We start from the raw sequence: 20,210 nt of genomic DNA, 5'->3' as shown, positions 1-20,210 counted from the left end.
GATAATATCCCAGAGGAAATTTCTTGATAGAATGCAATCAAAGCCACCTTTGTTTGAACTTTGCATATTGTAACGTGCAAATAAATAGAAAGAAACGTCAACGCCTACACACAGAATGAGCCAAAGGTAAGAAGATGCAAAGGTGCCTCTTTTGGAGGTAGGAATCTCTCTTTGTTGATTGCGTGGAGCAGCTACATTAGAACAGCTTAGAACCGTCGATCTCTCAATTTAGAAGGATCATGCATAAATGCCGCGTGTCCAACCCGTCATCTACCATGCATCTATATCTCATTCACTCAAATTAAACTTGTCTCTGTTAGAAATTGAGGTGGATGTCGGAAGAGAGATTCAAATGGGCTGATTTGTGTTGATCCTCTAGGGCAATGTTGTAAGCGGCTGGAATAAACGGCAAAGAAATATCCCAATTTTCTGCTGGGGATCGACGTACATTGCTAACATCAATTTAATGGTCCTATTGAGTCATTCGGTGAGCCCATTACAGTCAGGATGTTAAGGACTTGTAAATTGTTGCTTGGTATACAACATATCTGCACACAATTTCCATGGCTTCATGTTACATCAGCCATAATCACAGAAACCTAAGGCTTGATTATGGTAAGGTGGCAAACCAAAGGGCTCGACAGCACTTGAAAAGCAGGGCTTAGATGGCTTGGGTCTAAGGTCACACCTAGGCCTAGGAAATAAATGAGAAGGTACAAAAGAAGCCCAAGAGAGGGCTCATATGCAAAGGTCCCCTATGGAACACATGGCACTAATTGGGCAGGCCACATGGCAAGTGTTGTGCTTGAGGGAGGATTCTAGAGGAAGAGCTCAAATTGGAAGGAGGTCGACAAAGGGATCTCACGTGAAGAGAGCAAGAATTTGTGGTTGGGTGGTCTCCGAAGGAAGCCCTCGATATTGAGTTTATGATATTGGTATCAGAGCTAGCAAAGTTTCGCTCGAGAAGCTGCAAAGCCAACAGTTTGAGACGCGGTCTAGTGACGTGCACACAGTTATCAACTTGTGCGAACGAATAGACGTTTCCAATACCGCAGCCAAAAAGTGAATGATCTGGTTGAAGACTTCATAATTCTCCACTCCACAAGTTTGTCGTCGAAGAGTTTCCATTTTTTCTAATCATCAATGTCTCCTCGGATGTGTATCTCTGGAATTGAGATGAGAATAAGAAGCTCTTTGAAGTTTTGAATGCCCCATACTGTAGAAGAATGAGCTAAAGATATCACAATACCTTAAGAGTCAAAAGTCAGCAATTCGACACTTCATGAAAGAGGAGACACAATGTCCTCACCACTTCTATGGTCAATGTAAAAATACCGAGGGGCAACACAACTTTGAACTTATGTGGAAGAAGAGAAGAGCATTAAGGCGGCAAATCTACTTCTGTAGTTGCAACCGGTTGCAACTCTCTGAGTCATGGATGATAGCAGTGATCTCCTAAGAAGGAATCTTGAACTTCGAAATTGGTGTTGAGCCTTCAGCTCTAGCTGCATCACAGGGCGGTGAGGTGAAGAAGATTGGAAAGAACAAGGGATAGAAAGAACTTTGGAACCTTAGGAAAAAGAGAGGAGAGCTTGAGATTTGGAAATAGAAAGAGGGGTGAAAAGGGCAATGATGAGGTGGCTTTTTTTTCAAGGTTAAACCTTTGATTCTTGAATCATGTGGCAACATCTTTTCATCCTTCTACGTATACTTCGTTGACCATGGGCTGCTTCTTAACCTTGTAGCTTACAAACAGGGGTGAATACAAGAATCAAGTCTATTTTATGATCTACTTCTCTCTTAGGGGGTAAACCATCAGGTAAATCAGATGGAAAAACATCTTTAAATTCAAACATGAAATCATTGGAAGAAGATTTATACTTTTTAACATTATTAAAAACAAGATTACTTCTTTCCGATGCAGAAGACATAAAATCACCAATAAAAGTAAGTTCACAAAGATATATCGCGCATTCTTCTTGGTGTAGTAGTTGTTCCAATTCCATCGAACAAATAAGAGGAAAGATGGGTACATCATGCTCTCCTTGAATCTGGAAGACTCTACCATCTTTTTTAAACATAATGGAGTTATTAAGATAACTCCGCTGTAAACTATGCCCAAGTCTATACAACCACTCTCGACCAAGCACAACATATGTTAGATCGAGATGCATAATTTGGAAATCCAAGGCATCCTTATAGCCTTGAATATCCACCTCTACACCATGTATCAAGGTGTCCCAAACCTTTTTATCATTGCCCTTTGCCAAAGAGACCATATATTTATGGGCACTTGGACTCTCAGGCAATTTTAATTTCTTAACTAATGAGTAGTTCAAGAAATTATGTGTTGCACTATCATCAACCATCACTCTTACCCTTTGCCCCTTTATTTTTCCATGAATCCTCATTAAATCATGAGGACCAAAGTGGTGGGCTGCCATATTGCTGATGATAGAGAGCACATGTGGGTCACTATCCTCATGATAGACCTCTACCGCAATGCACTTTTCAGTACCATTAAGCGGTAACACTTGCACCACATGTACTTGTTTTTGTGGAGGTCTATTTGGGGCTTTAGCTCCTACTTGTTTATTCTTAGGGCAGTTCCATGCAGCATGGTCTTTGCCCAAACATTTGAAGCAAAGGTTTTCCTGCTTGGCCCTTTCATAATCCTCTTTCTTCAAGAGAGGATATTTTTGTGTTTGAGGTTTCTTGAGAAGCCTCCTTCTTAAAGTGCCCCTTCCTTTTCAAATTGGGAAAATTGTTGAACGTAGGAACAAAATCTGTTTGTTCCGAAGTTCCAGCTTTGGATTTCCCCATCATATCACCATATATTTGGGCATATTTAATTGCACCTTCAAAGGTTTTGGGAGAAGTTCTTCTCACCTCAACCTTATGAGTGTCTTTGAGACCTCTCACAAAACCCCTTATCTTCTAGAATTCATCAATTCCTTTCAACTTAAGAACTGCCTCTCTATAATTCACTATATATTGGGCTAGAGTGTTTTTACCAATTAACTAAATCCTTTAGGAAGGGCTAAATTTAACCAAGTAGCTCACCTTGGTCTGCACCAGTTTTGTAAGAAAAATGATCGTCCTATGTGTTTATGCATAGATTATTGAGATTAAATAAAAATCACCATAAAAAATAAGTATCCAATGCCTTGCATTGATGAGCTCTTTGATCAATTGCAAGGGGAAAAATAGTTTACTAAAATTTATTTAAGGTCAGGATATCACCAAGTATGAATTAGAGAAGAGGATGTACCTAAGACATCATTTCATACTAGGTATGGGCATTATCACTTTAAAGTAATGACATTTGGGGTAACAAATGCTCTAGCAACTTTCTTGACACTTATAAATAGTGTCTTAAGGCCATATTTAGGGAAATTTGGTGTAGTATTTTTAGATGATATCCGTTTTATAGTTTTAAAAAAAAAACATTTGGAACATTTGTGAAAAGTGTTCTAGTTGCTTAGAGATAATTCACTTTTTGCTAAAGAATCCAAATGTGAATTGTTTGCAAAAGAAGTAAAGTACTTGGGACATATAATATCCCAAGAAGGGATTCGTATGGATCCTAAAAAAGTAAGGGCCATATTGGAATGGCCACATTCTACAAATCTAGAAGAATTACATATATTCTTGGGGTTGTTTGGATTTTATAGGAGATTCATCCAAGATTATGCTAAGATTGATGTTCCGATGAAGGACCAACTTAAGGGGAAGGGAAGCACCTTCATATGGGATGAACCTCAAAAGAGGATTTTGAAAAATTAAAAGTAGCTATGGCAGCAGCTCTTGTGTTAAAGGTGTGGATTCCAATGAACCCTTCGTGGTTGAGACAGATGCCAGTGATTTTGCTGTTGGGGCGGTACTTTTACAAAAGAGTTGACTAGTGGCTTTTGAAAGCAAGAAGTTAGACCCTGCCCAATGGAATTACTCGGCATATGAGAAGTAATTGTATGCTATAGCCTATGCTTTGAAGAAGTGGAGGCACTATTTGTATAGTGCCAAAATCAAGATCATCTTTGATCAAGAAAACATTAAGTGGATTTGCAATCAGCCAGAGCTTAAAGGTAGAAAGCTAGATGGGTTGAATTAATGCAAGATTTTGATATACAATTGACACATTGGAAGGGGAAGTTCAATGTGGCAATAGACTCCCTTAGTAGTATGCCAATTGTTAATGAATTGAATTTACTCAATTTCAAAGATTTCCTAGAGTCCTTAAAAGTGAAATGTGAATTTGATTCTCACTTCTATGAAATATGGAAAGCAATTAGAAATAGGGATCCAACAAATCGAGAGGCTTTCACTGAGGAGCCACATGAAAATGGTGGAACATCACAAGTTGGTGATAAAGGACTCAAGTGAAAAATTACACTATTCAAGATGGCTACTTGCTCTACAAGGGTAGAGTATGTGTCCTGAATAATAATGACATGAGGTGCCAAATTCTTTTTGAGTGTCATGATAGTTCGAGAGCTAGACACCACGGAATTCAAAAGACATACGCGCTTCTGAAAGGCAAATCTTTTGGGCTTCTGGAATAGGTAAGGACATCCAAGACTATGTATTAAAGTGCCAAAAATGGTAGGTTAATAGGGCTAAACGCCTTAAGGTAGGGTGTCTTCTACACCCATTGGAGATTCCATCTGGCAAATGGGAAATCATCTCCATGGATTTTATTGTGGGAGTACCTAGAACATAGAGGGGGCACAACTCTATGTGGGTAATTGTTCATTGGTTGACCAAGATGGCTCATTTTATTCCTGTCAACAGCAGTGAAGAGGTTAAAACTTCAGAATTAGCTAGGCTATTTGTGGAGCATATTTATAAATTATATGGGCTACCAGCCGGTATCGTTAGTGACCAGGATATAGCAAACTTAGCAGTCGTTTTTGGAGGGTTGTGTTTATGAGGTTAGAAACTTCGTCGAATATGAGCACTGCAGATCATCCACAGAGTGATGGTCAAACTAAAAGGGTTAATCAGATCATTGAGGACATGCTTCGAGCATATGTAAGTAAACGGAAAACTAATTGGAAACAATATTTACCCATAGTAGAATCTACATATAATAGTGCCAAACATTAGAATCTGCCCAATATTTTGTTAAGAGTTGTGGTGCCATGAGCACATGTAGAGCAAAGGTATGAGTAAAAGGGCAAGCTGCCACATGGCATGGAGGAGATATCCCACATGTGAGCAAGCATATGGATGTAAGTACCCTCACCTATAAAAGGGAGGTTCATTTGAAGTAATATCAATCAAGCACTTTGCACTATCTCAAGATTCTCTTCATAAGTCCAAGCTAATCTATCTTGGAACCTAATTGACTTGAGGTACATGTCATGAGCACTCTCTTCATCATGTTTCCACACAGGTTTCATCCACGTTAGAGCGCTCCATAGATCTTGAGGCACGCATGCCTTTGTCATGGTATAAGAGCTTAGGTCTAGTATCCTAGATTAGTTATATGCATGCCTTAGGAACTCTGAGCTCTCCTAGGTTAGTTTTTAGTTTCAGATCGAGAGTTTCTCTTGAGTGATCTTCACTTCTGTTGAGAGACATTTCCGTTCATTTCACCTTGAAAAAAATTTCGGTTCATCTCTTAGATATTTCTGTTGTTCCTTTGAGAGTGAGTTGTTCGAGTGTTTCTTTGTGAGGATTCATGTGAGAGAGATTTCTTCTAATGAAAGAAAGAAATATCATTGAAAGATTTCACCTTGAGAGTTTAGTCTACCTAGTATTGAGAGAAAGAGAGAGTTGTTTTATCCATAGAGAGCGATTCCTCTGAGAACTTGGTCTGAGTTTGTGATCGTACACTCTGAGAGGTCTCTACATATATATAGAGAGAGAGTGCTTAGAGCACTACTGTTGGCTAAACCTGCCCACCAGAAGGCAATACAAGTCTTGACTCCTAAGGCAAGCTCCAACTACGGCAGTACCACAGGGAGACGATCGACTAGCACACAGGCTCAACGAGCCATTCTACTGACAAGCGATTCCAAGCGCTCTTGCTCCTCCAAGCTCCTTTAAGCTTAATGACTACTATACTACCGCAGCCTATAGCGCTCATGATGCCTATCCACTAGCACGACACTCTCCAGTAGCAGACGAATCCCACCCAAATGCTCAGGCACTCCAACCTACACTTCGCCTTCTATTACGTGCCTCTCGTTGGAATTAGTGTGGCCGGGTCACGACTGTCCCTCGCTCCGTTGAATAGCCTCTCCAACGTCTAAACACACTACAGCTCCCTATGCCATCCGCCACTAAAGGTTTACTGAGGGAAGAAGATCGAAAGGAAACGAAAGTAGTCTGTAAAGTTAAGGATGGAGGTGGCCCTGGGTAGCGAAAGAGGCAAAACCAGGGGCGGAGCTAGATGCAAAAACTCTATATTCGGATCAAAATGGTGGGAGAGGCAACAATACATATGATGAAGGGCATGATCCATAGCTCAACAGGCACTTGCAGCTCCCACGACTATGACCTTCAACCAGACAGAGCCTCTCCTTCATGAGCGACGCCATTAGATCGACATACGGAGCCATCTCTTCTCCAAAGTCTCAGAAAGGACACATGGAAGATAGAAACTAACCAGAGTTAGGTGTATTTGACCTTGGGTCAACCAATGGATAAGGTTGGTCAAGCTAACCCCAGTCAGGTCAACCCAATATGCCATGGTTAAGTTAGAGTTAGGGTTAGTTAAGCCACATCAGCATGCACAATCAGCAGTGCCTTCTAAGCACACGTAAGCACAGTATGGAATTCAACATCTGAATCCTATGCCACATCATTAAAGGCCCTCTTCTTCACAAAAACTTCGACAAGGCGTAACGTGCAATCCAGGAGGAATTTGGACACGCTCCAAAAAGGAAAAGTGATTGTCTTTTCAAGCTCTATGCGCTTGTCAAGTCAAATTCATTGTTAGCAATTAGACACTGCCAATATTGAAAGAAATCAATTGGTAAGACCTTTGCAACAAATGACAAAGCAACGCATGAATGCACAAAGCATGCCAAAAACACAAGTGCATGAGATGACCATAGCACGAAGCATGGCATCCACACATAAAGCATCAAGGCACATGGAAGAACAAAGCATCATGCATGAAGCTACACAAGGAAGAAGATTGTAGATTGAAGAACCAACAAGTCAACTATGTGGAGTCATCATCAAGCCATGAGCAGAATGACAGGAACAACATGTATTGAGAAACAAAAACCTTGCCAACCATGCCTATATTTTGTAAATAAAATCTGACCACCTGAGAGTAGCTATGAAAGCACCTAGGGGAGGCATTGACATGTAAAAACCACACTTGACCACCTTAAGTAGCAATGCATGCACTAAGGGGAGGTGATGGAATGTAACTCACATCTGACCACCTTGCAGTAGCGAAAGGATCATGGCACCAAGGGGAGGTGTTGAGAGTTGTGGTGCCATGAGCACATGTAGAGCAAAGGTATGAGTAAAAGGGCAAGCTGCCACATGGCATGGAGGAGATATCCCACATGTGAGCAAGCATATGGATGTAAGTACCCTCACCTATAAAAGGGAGGTTCATTTGAAGTAATATCAATCAAGCACTTTGCACTATCTCAAGATTCTCTTTATGAGTCCACATTAATCTATCTTGGAACCTAATTGACTTGAGGTACATGTCATGAGCACTCTCTTCATCATGTTTCCACACAGGTTTCATCCACCTTAGAGCGCTCCATAGATCCCGAGGCACGCATGCTTTCATCATATTTGCCCATATTAGAATCTGCATATAATAGTGCCAAACATTATGCTATAGGTTTTAGTCCATTCATGATGATGTATGGATTTCAACCAAGAGCTCCAATGTCTGTGGGACTCAAAAAAGAGAAGGTTCAAATGGCCAAAGACTTTCTTGAAGATATGAATCAAATGCTTAAATTAGCTAAAGATAGCATAAGAAGAGCTCAGGATAGAGCATGCAGTTATGCAAACCCCCACCATAGAAGGTTAGAGTTTGAAGTAAATGAGAAAGTCTACCTCAAGGTACCTAAATCTTCAGAATCCCTAAAGACAGGTAAATGTCCAAAGTTATCTCCTAGGTATTGTGGACCATTCACAATACTTAAGAGAATTGGAGAACTTGATTACAAGTTAGCCTTACTCGAGGGATGTAGAGTACATCCAGTTTTTCATGTTAGTAGGCTAAAAAGGAAGTTAGGAAAGGATGATAATCTCATTCAAAATGAAGTCCTAGTTGAACTCATTGAACCTGCATCTTTACCACATGAAACAAAAAGAATTTTAGATAGACAAGAAAAAAGAACATGAGATACAATATGGCTGGAATGTCTGGTTAAGTGGAAAGATAGATCTGAAGAGAGTTTGACATGGGAAAGGATAAGCAATCTCCAGAGGAGATTTCCCCAAAAGAAATTCGAGGACATAAATTCTTAAGGGGAAGAAAATGTTACATCAGCCATAGTCACAAAAGCCTAAGGCTTGATTATGGTGAGGCAAGAAACCAGAGGGCTCAACAGCACTTGAAAATCAGGGCCTAGAGGGCTTGGGTCCAGGGTCACACCTAGGCCTAGGAAATAAATGATAAGGTGCAAAAGACGCCCAAGAGAGGGATCATATGCAAAGGTCCCCTATGGGACACATGGCACCAATTGGGAAGACCACATGGCAAGTGTTGGGCTTGGGGGAGGATTCTAGAGAAAGAGCTCAAAGTGGAAGGAGGTCAACAAAGAGATCTCATGTGAAGAGAGCAAGAATCCCTGGCCAGGTGGTCTAGGAAGGGAGCCCTCGATAGTGAGTTTGTGATACTTCAAACTTGAAGTTCAAGCCTTCGTCATTAGAAAGAATGTGTTTAGGACAACCATGTTCTAAAATTAGGTGATCTAGTAGGAACTTGGCCACGCTCAACACACGAGCAGTTGCTGCCAATGGTTGCACAATTGCCCAATGAGTTACACCATCTGTCAAAACAATTACATAGGAATTACTGCTTTAGACTTGAAGGTTGAGCCTTGGTCAGAGAGAATGTGTTTAGGACAACCATGTTCTAAAATTACATGATCTAGTAGGAACTTGGCTATGCTCAACACACAAGCAACTGCTGCCAATGGTTGAGCGATTGCCCAACGAGTCACATAATCCATCCAAACAATTATGTAGGAATTATCGCTATCAAAAATTGGGAACAAACCGGCAATATCATATGCAACCACAACTCGAACCTAGTTTCAGCCAAAAGAACCTAGTGCAGTGTTTTTCTAAAACTTTTGCAAAACCTAAATGGCCACCAAATAGATCATCATGCATAAACTTTAGATAAAGATACTGAACTGACGGTGGAACGTATAATCGTGGTTGAAATGGGGGTTAATCAAAATACAAAAGACCACCATACATCTTGTAATGCTAAGGCATTTTTCCTAAAGCAACTTGATGAATGAGAGCGAAAATCATCGGGTCTTGACTTCATAGATTTTCCAATTCATTTATAGATGAAAGGAGATTACTATGATTGGGGATGGGCAATGGGATGTGAGTAGCTATCAGACAATGAGAGTTATTAGAAGGTTGACCGACTATTTGTAGTGATTGGTGATATATTCTAGACAAAGCATCAACGAGTTGATTAAATTTTCCATGATTCAAAATCATAGTCATGCAAAGTAAGATCCAACATGCCATCTTGCCATTCAATGAGTTGATTAAAATTTTCACGATTCAAAATCATAGACATGTACCCTCAGTGCAGTCAGTCATGGGATGCCTTCCCACACTTGCATGTAGCCTAGTTGGTGGTGTGCCAACTCTATCTGAAGCCGTCCAACCATCAGGCCACACATGGCCCCCATCTGGTGTCCAAACCAGGACCTACCGGATAACCGAGCTACTCAAATGCCTTCTCCTCATATGGGGGGCTTATAAGCAGAGTTAGTTGGTTCTCGCTAGTTACACGAGAGTGGAGCATTGATATCTAACATGTTGCTATGATCATCATCGCACAATCAAGGGAAGAGAAGTGGAGAAAACCGCCATCAAGATGCAAAATAATAGCAAGACCTCTGGAATCTGATTTGGCCTCCCATAATACTCCGCCTTGCAAACCGCCCAAGTGTTAACCTACTCACCAACCCCCCTAAACTCAATTGACCACAAACTAACCCCTTCTTGAGTTTGCCTCATCACCAACAACAATCTCCTAAATACCAGCCACCATTGCAAGAACAATACATAGAGCACAAAGAATCACAATGGACATCAGCTCTCTCTCCAAAAGGTATACACACACATGGACTTGTGTATGCATCTATTTCACATGTTAAAAAAGATTGAAAATTAATACTTATTTGAGCCACTTACCATCAAAATTGATGGGGCAAGGCTATAAATTTTACGAGTGGGAAAGTTTCTTCTTTCAAAGAAAGATGCAATGCACTTTGTGATGCCACTACCAAAAGCATCTAGATTTCCTGAATTGGTTCCTACATTGGAGATCCTCCAACATGTGTGTGGGAGGAATTTCCCATTGAGGAAGCAAGAAAAATGCAGTCAAAAATAATCCTTGAATACTTTTAGGGTGTCATTGAACAAGGTTCAACTTCATTGGAGGGACCTAAGGTGCAAGAATCCACACATGAGAAAGGAAGTGATGAGACACACCATGTAGACCTAGTTTGGGGTAATATAAATGAGAAAGAAACTAGAGTGGATGAGACAGAACACATTGTAGCATTGGATGAGGGTCTTGTACACGTGGATGCTTACAGGTGATCTACATTTGAGACATGAATTTAATTGGTTGCATTAGGGAAAAAGGGAGCTCATTTTGGGGCCCTGTAAGAAATTCACTATTTTTTGATTTATTTCTCTCCTAAAAGACCTCAAAAATAGTAAAATATGGAAACGTGGCTCAGAACTGTCAGTAAGGACTACAGAACTATCAGTTCAGAAAGGAATAAGATAATCTTTTGTCTAACTAACACGATTTTGCACTAAATATCTCCTTACTTTTTTTTTTGTTTCCCGAAGATTCTGCATCTCTTTTGCCAATGTGTGCAAGCCTCTCATAAAGAATCCATCACTGAACTTGGTGATTGCACGTTTTCAAAATATTTACATGGATACCGCCACACTTCCACGATTCATGTTACAAAACGACTATGAGATTGACAAGCAAACTTTGCAACCTTAGAAGCATAAAAAATGGCTGATACTAGTGAGTCACTATCTCAGAAGAAGCGATTACACCATCTTCACATCGACTTAGAAGAACAATATGCTCCAGCACAAAAAAGACGAAAGGATACGGTGCTGAATGCTCAACAGTGGGAAAATATGAGAAGAGAAGGGCTTCAACATATTGACTTATGGTGCGATGGAAGCATATATCCAAAATGTCAAGTAAAACACTCTACACCTCCATTTGTCAATCCCACCACATTACTGAGGTTTACCGGCGATGGACAAAATGGACTTCTTGGTTATATTTCAGCGCAGTCTGCATTTGCAGAAACGTATAAAATGATGTACCTATAAGAAAAGGGGGCTAGGATGCAGGAGATAGCCATTCGTGCAAAATTGGAGTAGTAGTTGCAGAATGAAATTGAGGAGCATTCAAACAGTAAAAAGGAGTTGACAAGAGCAAGAAAGAAGAGAACCGTGCTTGGAGACAGACTACAAAGTAGGAAGATTAAAAACATTGCAAATTTGAAGGCTGGGACTGGTTAATGCAAGCGAAGAATTTAGGAAGCAAGGTTAGATTGAAATTTATCATTTTGTATACTCAAAAATGCTCTCAAATGACTATATCTATTTCGTCCATTACTGCAAAACAAGAATGGAGGTGTTGAATGATATAGGCATATTGTGTTGTTACTATAGGAAATTATTGGAGCCTGCAAAAGAAAATATGGATCCGAACCTTCTTCCTGTTAAACAAATGAAAGGATTGCTTTCTTGTGGTGTAGCAAAAGGTTTGATTGAGGAAAAAAAATACAAAACAGTCAAACACAATTTTGTAGAGGACTTTATATCCAATAATCAAGTTGATGGCACTACAATTCAAGAGGCTCTTGATGTTAGTGGAGTTAGTAGGAAGGGATATAGTTTGATTTTCCATGCGATATCCTCAACTTTGAAAGATCAAAGGAGTAAATGAGTTTTATTGCCAAATCCAGCAACCGTGTGGAGGATAAGAGGTCATTTGAACGAAAGTATAGATGAGTTTATTGGGCAATATATCCATATTGAAGAAATATTTCATGGTGGTAAAGGAACCACTATGTATGACCCTTGGAACAATATATTCGTAGATCTACAACAACTTTAAAGAGGAATGGTCGAGCTTTATGGAATAAAATTTGAGGAGTGCAAAGGCATTTTGAAATTTGTTATCAAACTGGATGAGTGTGAGGTTGTAAAGGAAAAGAAAATGGAAAGGGTTACTATTACATTGATGAATGGAGCACTTTATACATCATTGACTGAAGCGAGTTCGAAGTATTTTAGTGTGTAGTCAGAGAAACACATATGGTGGTTAGGCTCGTTCCAGGTATGATCATTTTTTGTTTCGTACTTGATTTTGATCATTGTTTTCAAATCTGTTATAGTAAGACTTTTGTTTTCTATAATCTGGCAGGTGAAGACAGAAGACCATGAAACACTAGATTGGGTGTTTCACCACACAGAAATACCAAGAATAATCAAAAGACAAGTGTAAGGCAAAAATCTCCATGTTGCAGGAAAAGGTGATTTTCAAGTAGAGTGGCACATGGCGGGGGATCTTAAAACACTTAAGTGCATGTATAACATCAGTAAAGGAGGCAACTCAAAGTCTCCTTGTCTTTACTGCAATGAATCAGCTCAAGTAATGGATTCCAAATGGTGGAAGAGAGCACCTAATAGAGATAAAGTTGACCCTGACTTCAAGGCCATTCTGGACATTCCACTATGTAATGTTCACATCTGCACATTGCATGGTCGATGTCGAATTATTGAGAAATTGGTATTTTTGTATATTGGAAACTCCGTCTCGAAAAAAATAGAAAGGATGCTCTTCAAGCATTGGAAAAAGTGTTATCCGATATAGGTCTACATGGAGGAGATGTTCAAATCACAAAGGATTTTAAAAAGTCTAGCAATGGCAAGGAGGTACCAATCAAGCCCTCTATTGGTGGTGTTAAGGCAAGAAGATTCTTGTCTCGACCCAAACACAGTAAGGAAGTAAGGCAAGGTAGAACAATTTCAAAGATTAATTATGGATTGTGGAAGCAAGTCCATAATGCCGTGAAAGATCATGAGGCAGATGGGGAAGCACGAAATGTGAAGGCAGAGGTGTGGAGGTCTCTTGATCAACTCTTCATGTTCTGTGACAAAATAACATGGACAAAGAGTGATTACAAGAACTTTGAAGAGGCAATTAAACATTTTGGGAAGTCAATGAAAGATGCATGGACAGCCTGCAATATAACTCACTACATGGTAAGGTTTTGTCTTCTTCTTTTACTTAAGTGTGATGATCCTCTTTTTTTTTATTACTTACTATGCATTCTTATGTCTTACAGCATATCATCTACAACCACCTTCCCTATTTTGTCAAAAAGTATGGATGCCCAGCAATTTGGTCTACCCAAGGCATGGAGAAGTCTCACTACATGGCACGTAATGCATTTTTCAGACACACACAACACTATGGAGGGAGTCAAAAGGCAAATAGTCTGAAGGAAGTCTTCCAATGGTTTTACCGAGGCATACTACAAAGGCTGCATGCTAAAAGAAAAGTTGCTAGCTCCAAAGTGAGGCTTGCTTTTCTTCTAGCCCAAAAGCAAAGACGAAGACAAACTCTGGATAATTCAATGGCAGCAGAGAGACATAGACAATGGAGGGAATCGAAGATATTTAGAAACCATAAATGGACAAGTAAACATGAATAGCAGTTTGTAACTTATTGGCGTTATGTTCACATGTTTTCAAACTCAATCAATAGAATTTTTTTTTGTGGAACAAGTGACTCTTGGTGTTATGCCTATATGATTTGAGACTCCATCAATAGTATTTCTTTTGTGAAACATGTGATCTATATTAACAAGCATCAATTCATGCATGAGCTACACACAAAAAATTCAATCAATACTACTTAATTATGCTAGACACACTATTGATCCTTACCAATAATGTACTGAGTGTCAAACGGTTTTAGAAAATACTGAGTGTGGGAAGAGTACTGAAGTGTCATACGGTGATGGCACAAGTGCAAAAGGGTACTGATCGTTCATACGGACAAGTAACTGACGACAAGATGCATGTCAGTCCACCACCACCATCGAGGAGGGAATATCAATTCGGAATGATATCTTGAAGTGGTTGGTTTTCTCAAATATTACGATTGCCCTCGAACGTCAGTCCCAGGAGAGACCATTGTCTCTTTTATCTTCTCTAAGAATGATGAAGTTAGAGAGACAGATACTCTTGGTACATTTTATAGACATCAAAGAGGTTGAAAATCAACAAATAGGTATGTGATCTCGTTTTGGTTGCCATTGCAGAGGTTGGAAGACACACACAGGCTTATCGAAACTTTAATCTCTAGTAATGACTTTTGGTGGAACTCTGGCAAAAAAAATAATTTCATTTTGGCTGTATTGCAAGAGGAGTGCAAAGACAGGATTGAAGGTCTATGCAAGGAAATTACAAAGATTTCAGAGCTGCCTCCCTCCTTCAAAATATCTATCCTAGGAGGGCTTAACTCCATTCGAGGAGGACTAGATAGAAGACGAGTATACTATAGTGATAGAGAGGATTAGGGAGATCTCTTTTTGTTGCAGTTTTGTTCAGCCATGTTATTACAGGCCATTAGGAAGGATAGGTGTAGACAATCCCACCTCTCTTGAGGCTGTTGTAAATGTGAACAGATATGAACTGCAGCCTTGGTAACCTGGAGATCTGGCAGTGGTAGTAGTCTTCAAGCAGGTTTTGCAGGTCTAGATGGAGTGTGCTGGGTAGGAAGGGATCAGAGAGGGAAGGAAAAGGATGATGGGAGGGTGCTAGTAGGGATGAAAGATTGGGAGGCAGGGGAGGGAAGAGTGGTTGTGGAACTGATTATGAAATCATGAATGGCACAAGTTCCAAGGCAAAAAGTGTCCCTTTCACATGTGCCAAGTTTCAAATTCCAAGAGATCTGGGTCCCACCCACACGTGTGAAAAAATGACTCCATTCCACATGTGTGGGATTTAGCAGCTGCCTTGTTTGTATTTTGCACTAATCTTTTCCCTCTTGTTTAATCTCTCCTGTGTCGGCCCTCCCGTCTCAGCTCTCTTGCCTCCCTACCTCCGTACTATGCACCATTAGCACCCTGACCAGCAGCACAGGTTTCATCCCCAGCACAGGGTACTCATCAACAGCACAACACACCCACATATAGCTTCGAGGTCTGTAGGACTCTTTATATCCTGATCTTCTTGTTTAATAGTATAACACACATGGCTGTAGGATGTGATGTACCTTGGATATTAGGATAAAGATTATAGGCATTCCTAAGGTTTTTCCATTGCAACCACAAGCAGGAAGACTTTTGAATTGGGCTGGTTGAGTGAGAGATTGATCATCTCTATAGATTTAGCAATGTTTGCAGATCTTAATGTGTGACAATTGCATTTAAGAATAAAACTTTATCTATGGGTTCCTCCTTCAGTCTGTGCACTCTTCTTGCCTTTCATAGACTCAATCCATCTTGCATGAACTTGCAAACACATTGAAATGACTGAAGGCATGTTCCAGCATGCTGCCTCATGAATTTGCAGGAGAATGCGAGGAGAAGGCTTTAGGAATTTCAAACAGCCGAAATCACATTTTGTTGCAAATATTGAACTGTTGCTTCATCCACACCTGTTATTCTGGTTTTGTGTCTTTTTAAGTTGTCCATGGCTAGACTCTCCTTGCATAAACTCAATCCATATTGTATTTTTTTGTAAGGATAGAGAAATCACTGTAGGAATGCACCAGCATGTCAATCCAGTATTTGCAGGAAAACGCGATTTCGAGCTGTTAGGCATTTTAAACTGTCCATATCACGTTTTATTGCAAATTTGTATATGTTGCTTCAGCCACCCCTATCCATGGCTGTACTCTCCTTGCATAGACTCAATCCATATTGTATTTAGTTGTAAAGACAGAGAAATGACCGTAGAAATGTACTAGCATGTCAATTCAGGTATTTGCTTCATTCGCCCTTGTCGTTGTGGATTTTTGTCTTTCTCCAATCAAATCCTAGAATGATCTACCAGATTCTTGGACAGTGAGAGTTGGATATGTAGCAAGAAGAGGGGAGTTGAGTAAAAATATTCATAGGAATCTATCTAGGAAGGGGTGATTAGAGATTATTGTTGCAAATATCTGGGATGTTCTATGAGATTATTGGACAGCAGGACTAGGACATGTGACAAGAAATGCTGGAGCTTAGTGGAAAATGGGATATGGGATGTGGTGGATGGAAATTACCTAGATATCTGGACATCAAGAAGTCTATGGATGGAAGAAATATATATCAAAAAACATTGAAAAGAATCTAGAACTCTGACCTTTCTTTTCCTGTGAATCTCCTGCTCTCTCCCAAACTTGAGCTGTAGCCTTGGTAACCTGGAGCTCTGGTAGTGGTAGTAGTCTTCAAGCAGGTTTCAGTCTAGATGGAGTGTGGTGGGTAGGAAGGGATCCGAAAGGGAAGGAAAAGGATGATGGGAGGGTGCTGGTAGGGATGAAAGATTGGGAGGCAGGGGAGGGAAGAGTGGTTATGGAACTGATTATGAAATCATGAATGGCACAAGTTCCGAGGCACAAAGTGTCCCTTTCACATGTGCCAAGTTTCAAACTCCAAGAGATCTGGGTCCCATCCACACGTGTGAAAAGACGACTCCATTCCACACATGTGGGATTTAGTAGCTGCCTTGCTTATATTTTGCACTAATCTTTTCCCTCCTATTTAATCTATCCCATCTTGGCCCTCCAGTCTTAGCTCTCTTGCCTCCCTACCTCCCTACTCTACAACAGCAGCATCTTGACCAGTAGCACAGGTTCATCCCCAGCACACGGTACTCATTAGTAGCACAGCACACCCACATATAGCTTCTAGGTCATTATTTATGGGTTCTTTCTTCAGTCTCTGCAATCTTCTTGCCTTCCATAGACACAATCCATCCTGCATGGACATGCAAACACATTGAAATGACTGAAGGCATGTTCCAGCATGCTGCCTCATGAATTTGTAGGAAAATGCGAGGAGAGGAATTTCAAACAGCTGAAATCACGTTTTGTTGCAAATATTGAATTGTTGCTTCATCCACCCCTATCATTGTGGTTTTGTGTCATGGCTGTACTCTCCTTGCATAGACTCAATCCACATTTTATTTAGTTTTAAAGATAGAGAAATCATTGTAGGAATGCAGAGCTTGAAGTGTGATAATTGCATGTGAGGGTAAAACTGTACTTATGGGTTCTTCCTTCAGTCTATGCACACTTCTTGCCTTCCATAGACTCAATCCATCCTGCATGGACATGCAAACACCTTGAAATGCTTCATCCACCCCTGTCATTCTAGTTTTGTGAGTACGGTGACAAAGATGATGGTGTGCAAGAGAATCCGGAGGTGTTTGACAAAGTCTCGAATGGTGATAATTAGAACTTAGAAGTTTTTTGACAAACATGGAGTGTGAGGTTGTGAGCAATTTGTCCATCCTTGGCTACCATTGATGCTAAGACGATGAGAGTGATAGATGAGGTGTGATGAGGGGAGGGTTGAGTTGGGGAGAGGGCTTGAGGCTGGTGTACTTTGTGTGGTGACTTTGCTAGAGTGCCACGAGTTGCACTAGATACTTGTGACATGCAGATGGTTCGTTGGCAACAGTATGAGTACAGTACCCTGACATTAGATGGTGGTGCATAGTCGAGGAGGTTGCAGCTTGTGGGGAAGGAGACACCACGTGTTGTATTCATTGACAGTTTTTGAGGGAAGCTATACGGCTACATATGCCACTCGCACACTGCAAAGTGGGAGGATCATCAGTTCCGTGCATGTTTGAGGACATTTCCTATAGGGGTGGTTGTCTTAGTGTGGACTTTGCGGAGAATTATACCTTTGCACCACCACATCATGAGATCCAATCAGAGTATTATTTCTCCAAACAGGTGACGTGTGATTGAGTTATTGGTTTTTTTATGGCCTCATTATATTGAATTATTTCAATAGTCATATTTTTTTTCAATGCCATATTGCAGGTTGCTATATTTGTGTACATTAGCTATTGTCATGCACAGGCTCATGTGGATGGCATTAATAGCTCCATGGACTCACGCGTTATTGTGCGAGAGTATCACTTCTACATTAGTGATGATCGATCACATGATGCCCATTTCGTGCAGCATTGCTTCACTTTGCTTGATAGTTTCTTGACGGATCATGGTGTCACATGGCAGCGGCACTGGATCTGGTCAGACGGCTATGGTGGTCAGTTCAAATCTGCTAGACAGTTTTATTGTTCTGCAGATGGTACCGTGAGATAGGCATTATGATCACATGGAGCTACTTCAAGACAGGGCACAGTAAGGGAGAGCACGATGGTGCAGGTGCTTGCGTGAAGCGTGCTTTGCGTCGATACTAGTTGCATCATAGTGCCGATCGCTTCAAGGATGCACATGATGTGGTGCAATGGTGCAGGCATCACTTATCCACTAGTGCTATCTCCTCGTTTCAGTCGCATGACGATAGGGTGGTGAGCCGATATTTTTGGTGCGTGGACATTGGGAGTCTTGATCGGTCTAGGCCTTTTGATTGTCATTCAGTGTCTGGCACTCTTGATTTCTATTCCATCAGGAGCATAGGTGAGTCTCACCCCGTGATCTTTTCTCGACGGTTTGCATGTTTTTGCTCCGCATGCATTGATGATGATTGGGGAGGGTGCTCCATGATACCATGGGCCGATCCATGGGCACGGCGAGTGCTTTCTCCCTTCCAGCCTTGGGAGGAGGTACATGATGATCAGGATGCGAGATTCAGTTCCTTTAGAGATTATGACCAGCTTACAGATATGTTGCATATTGGTGATATCTTTGCGGTCATTGCTTTGGAGGGCAATGAGGAGGGTGTGGATTATTACTTGTTGCGATGCTCTATGGTGAAGAGTGTGCTGAATGAGGATACAGTGGATGGGCATGGGATGCACTTTAATGCTCATAGCATGATCGTAGGTGGCCACTATTTTCAGCAGATACAGAGGTGTGGTCGCTATATTGAGTTCCAGGAGTACATGCTGGATCAGGAGGCATACATGTATTCTCATCTTGTTGTTGCGATCAAGATTACTTTGAGTCGTGTTCACACTCACAAGGCGATGTCCAGTCCACGATGGCGCCTTGCAGTGGAGGATCACGAGAGCATACTTGCAACTATTGGCATGAGAGCCGATCCTGAGGAGTAGCACATTACATATCATAGTTTTGGGATCATCACTTGATGAGATAGATTTTTATTGGGTATCACTATTTGATTACATATTTTTGTATTCGATATGTATAGGCTCACTGTGTGACTGTACCATTGTAATTTTCATGGACTCATATTTTGTATTTCATTATGCTGGTCATACACATCATTGTATTAGATTCTATTTTATACATGATGTCTGTTGTCTTCTCAATGGGATTTGTTGTTTCTGTAAAACAAAAAAATTTTTATTAGTAGTAATGTTGTAATTGTGTTTTGTAGGACATTTTAAAAATGTGACTAAGAAAATTCGTGCATGTACTAACCAAATACGCATGTGGACTTATCTGTTGGGGATGAAACTTTGCACGGCTCTTAGGCTACCCTAGACCTGCATTCATGCAAGATTTGGTCTCCAAATGATTTGGTATGTTCCACGTGGAAGGTATAATGCGTACATTTTTACATCCACTCACTACTAGTGATGACTACGTATTAAAAATGGTGCACGTACTAACCAAATACACATGTGGACTTATCTGTTGGGGATGAAACTTTGCACAACTCTTAGGCTACCCTAGACCTACATCCATGCAAAATTTGGTCTCTAAATGATTTGGTATGTGCCACATGGAAGGTATAATGCATACATTTTTGCATGCACTCACTACTAGTGACTATGTATGGAAAATGGTGCACGTACTAACCAAATATGCATGTGGA

Source organism: Dipteris shenzhenensis, chromosome 31 (assembly GCF_047967505.1).
Source record: "Dipteris shenzhenensis isolate YYH24624 ecotype China chromosome 31, Dip_SZ_1.0, whole genome shotgun sequence".
Lineage (NCBI taxonomy): Eukaryota > Viridiplantae > Streptophyta > Polypodiopsida > Gleicheniales > Dipteridaceae > Dipteris > Dipteris shenzhenensis.
This window is presented reverse-complemented; position numbering follows the sequence as displayed.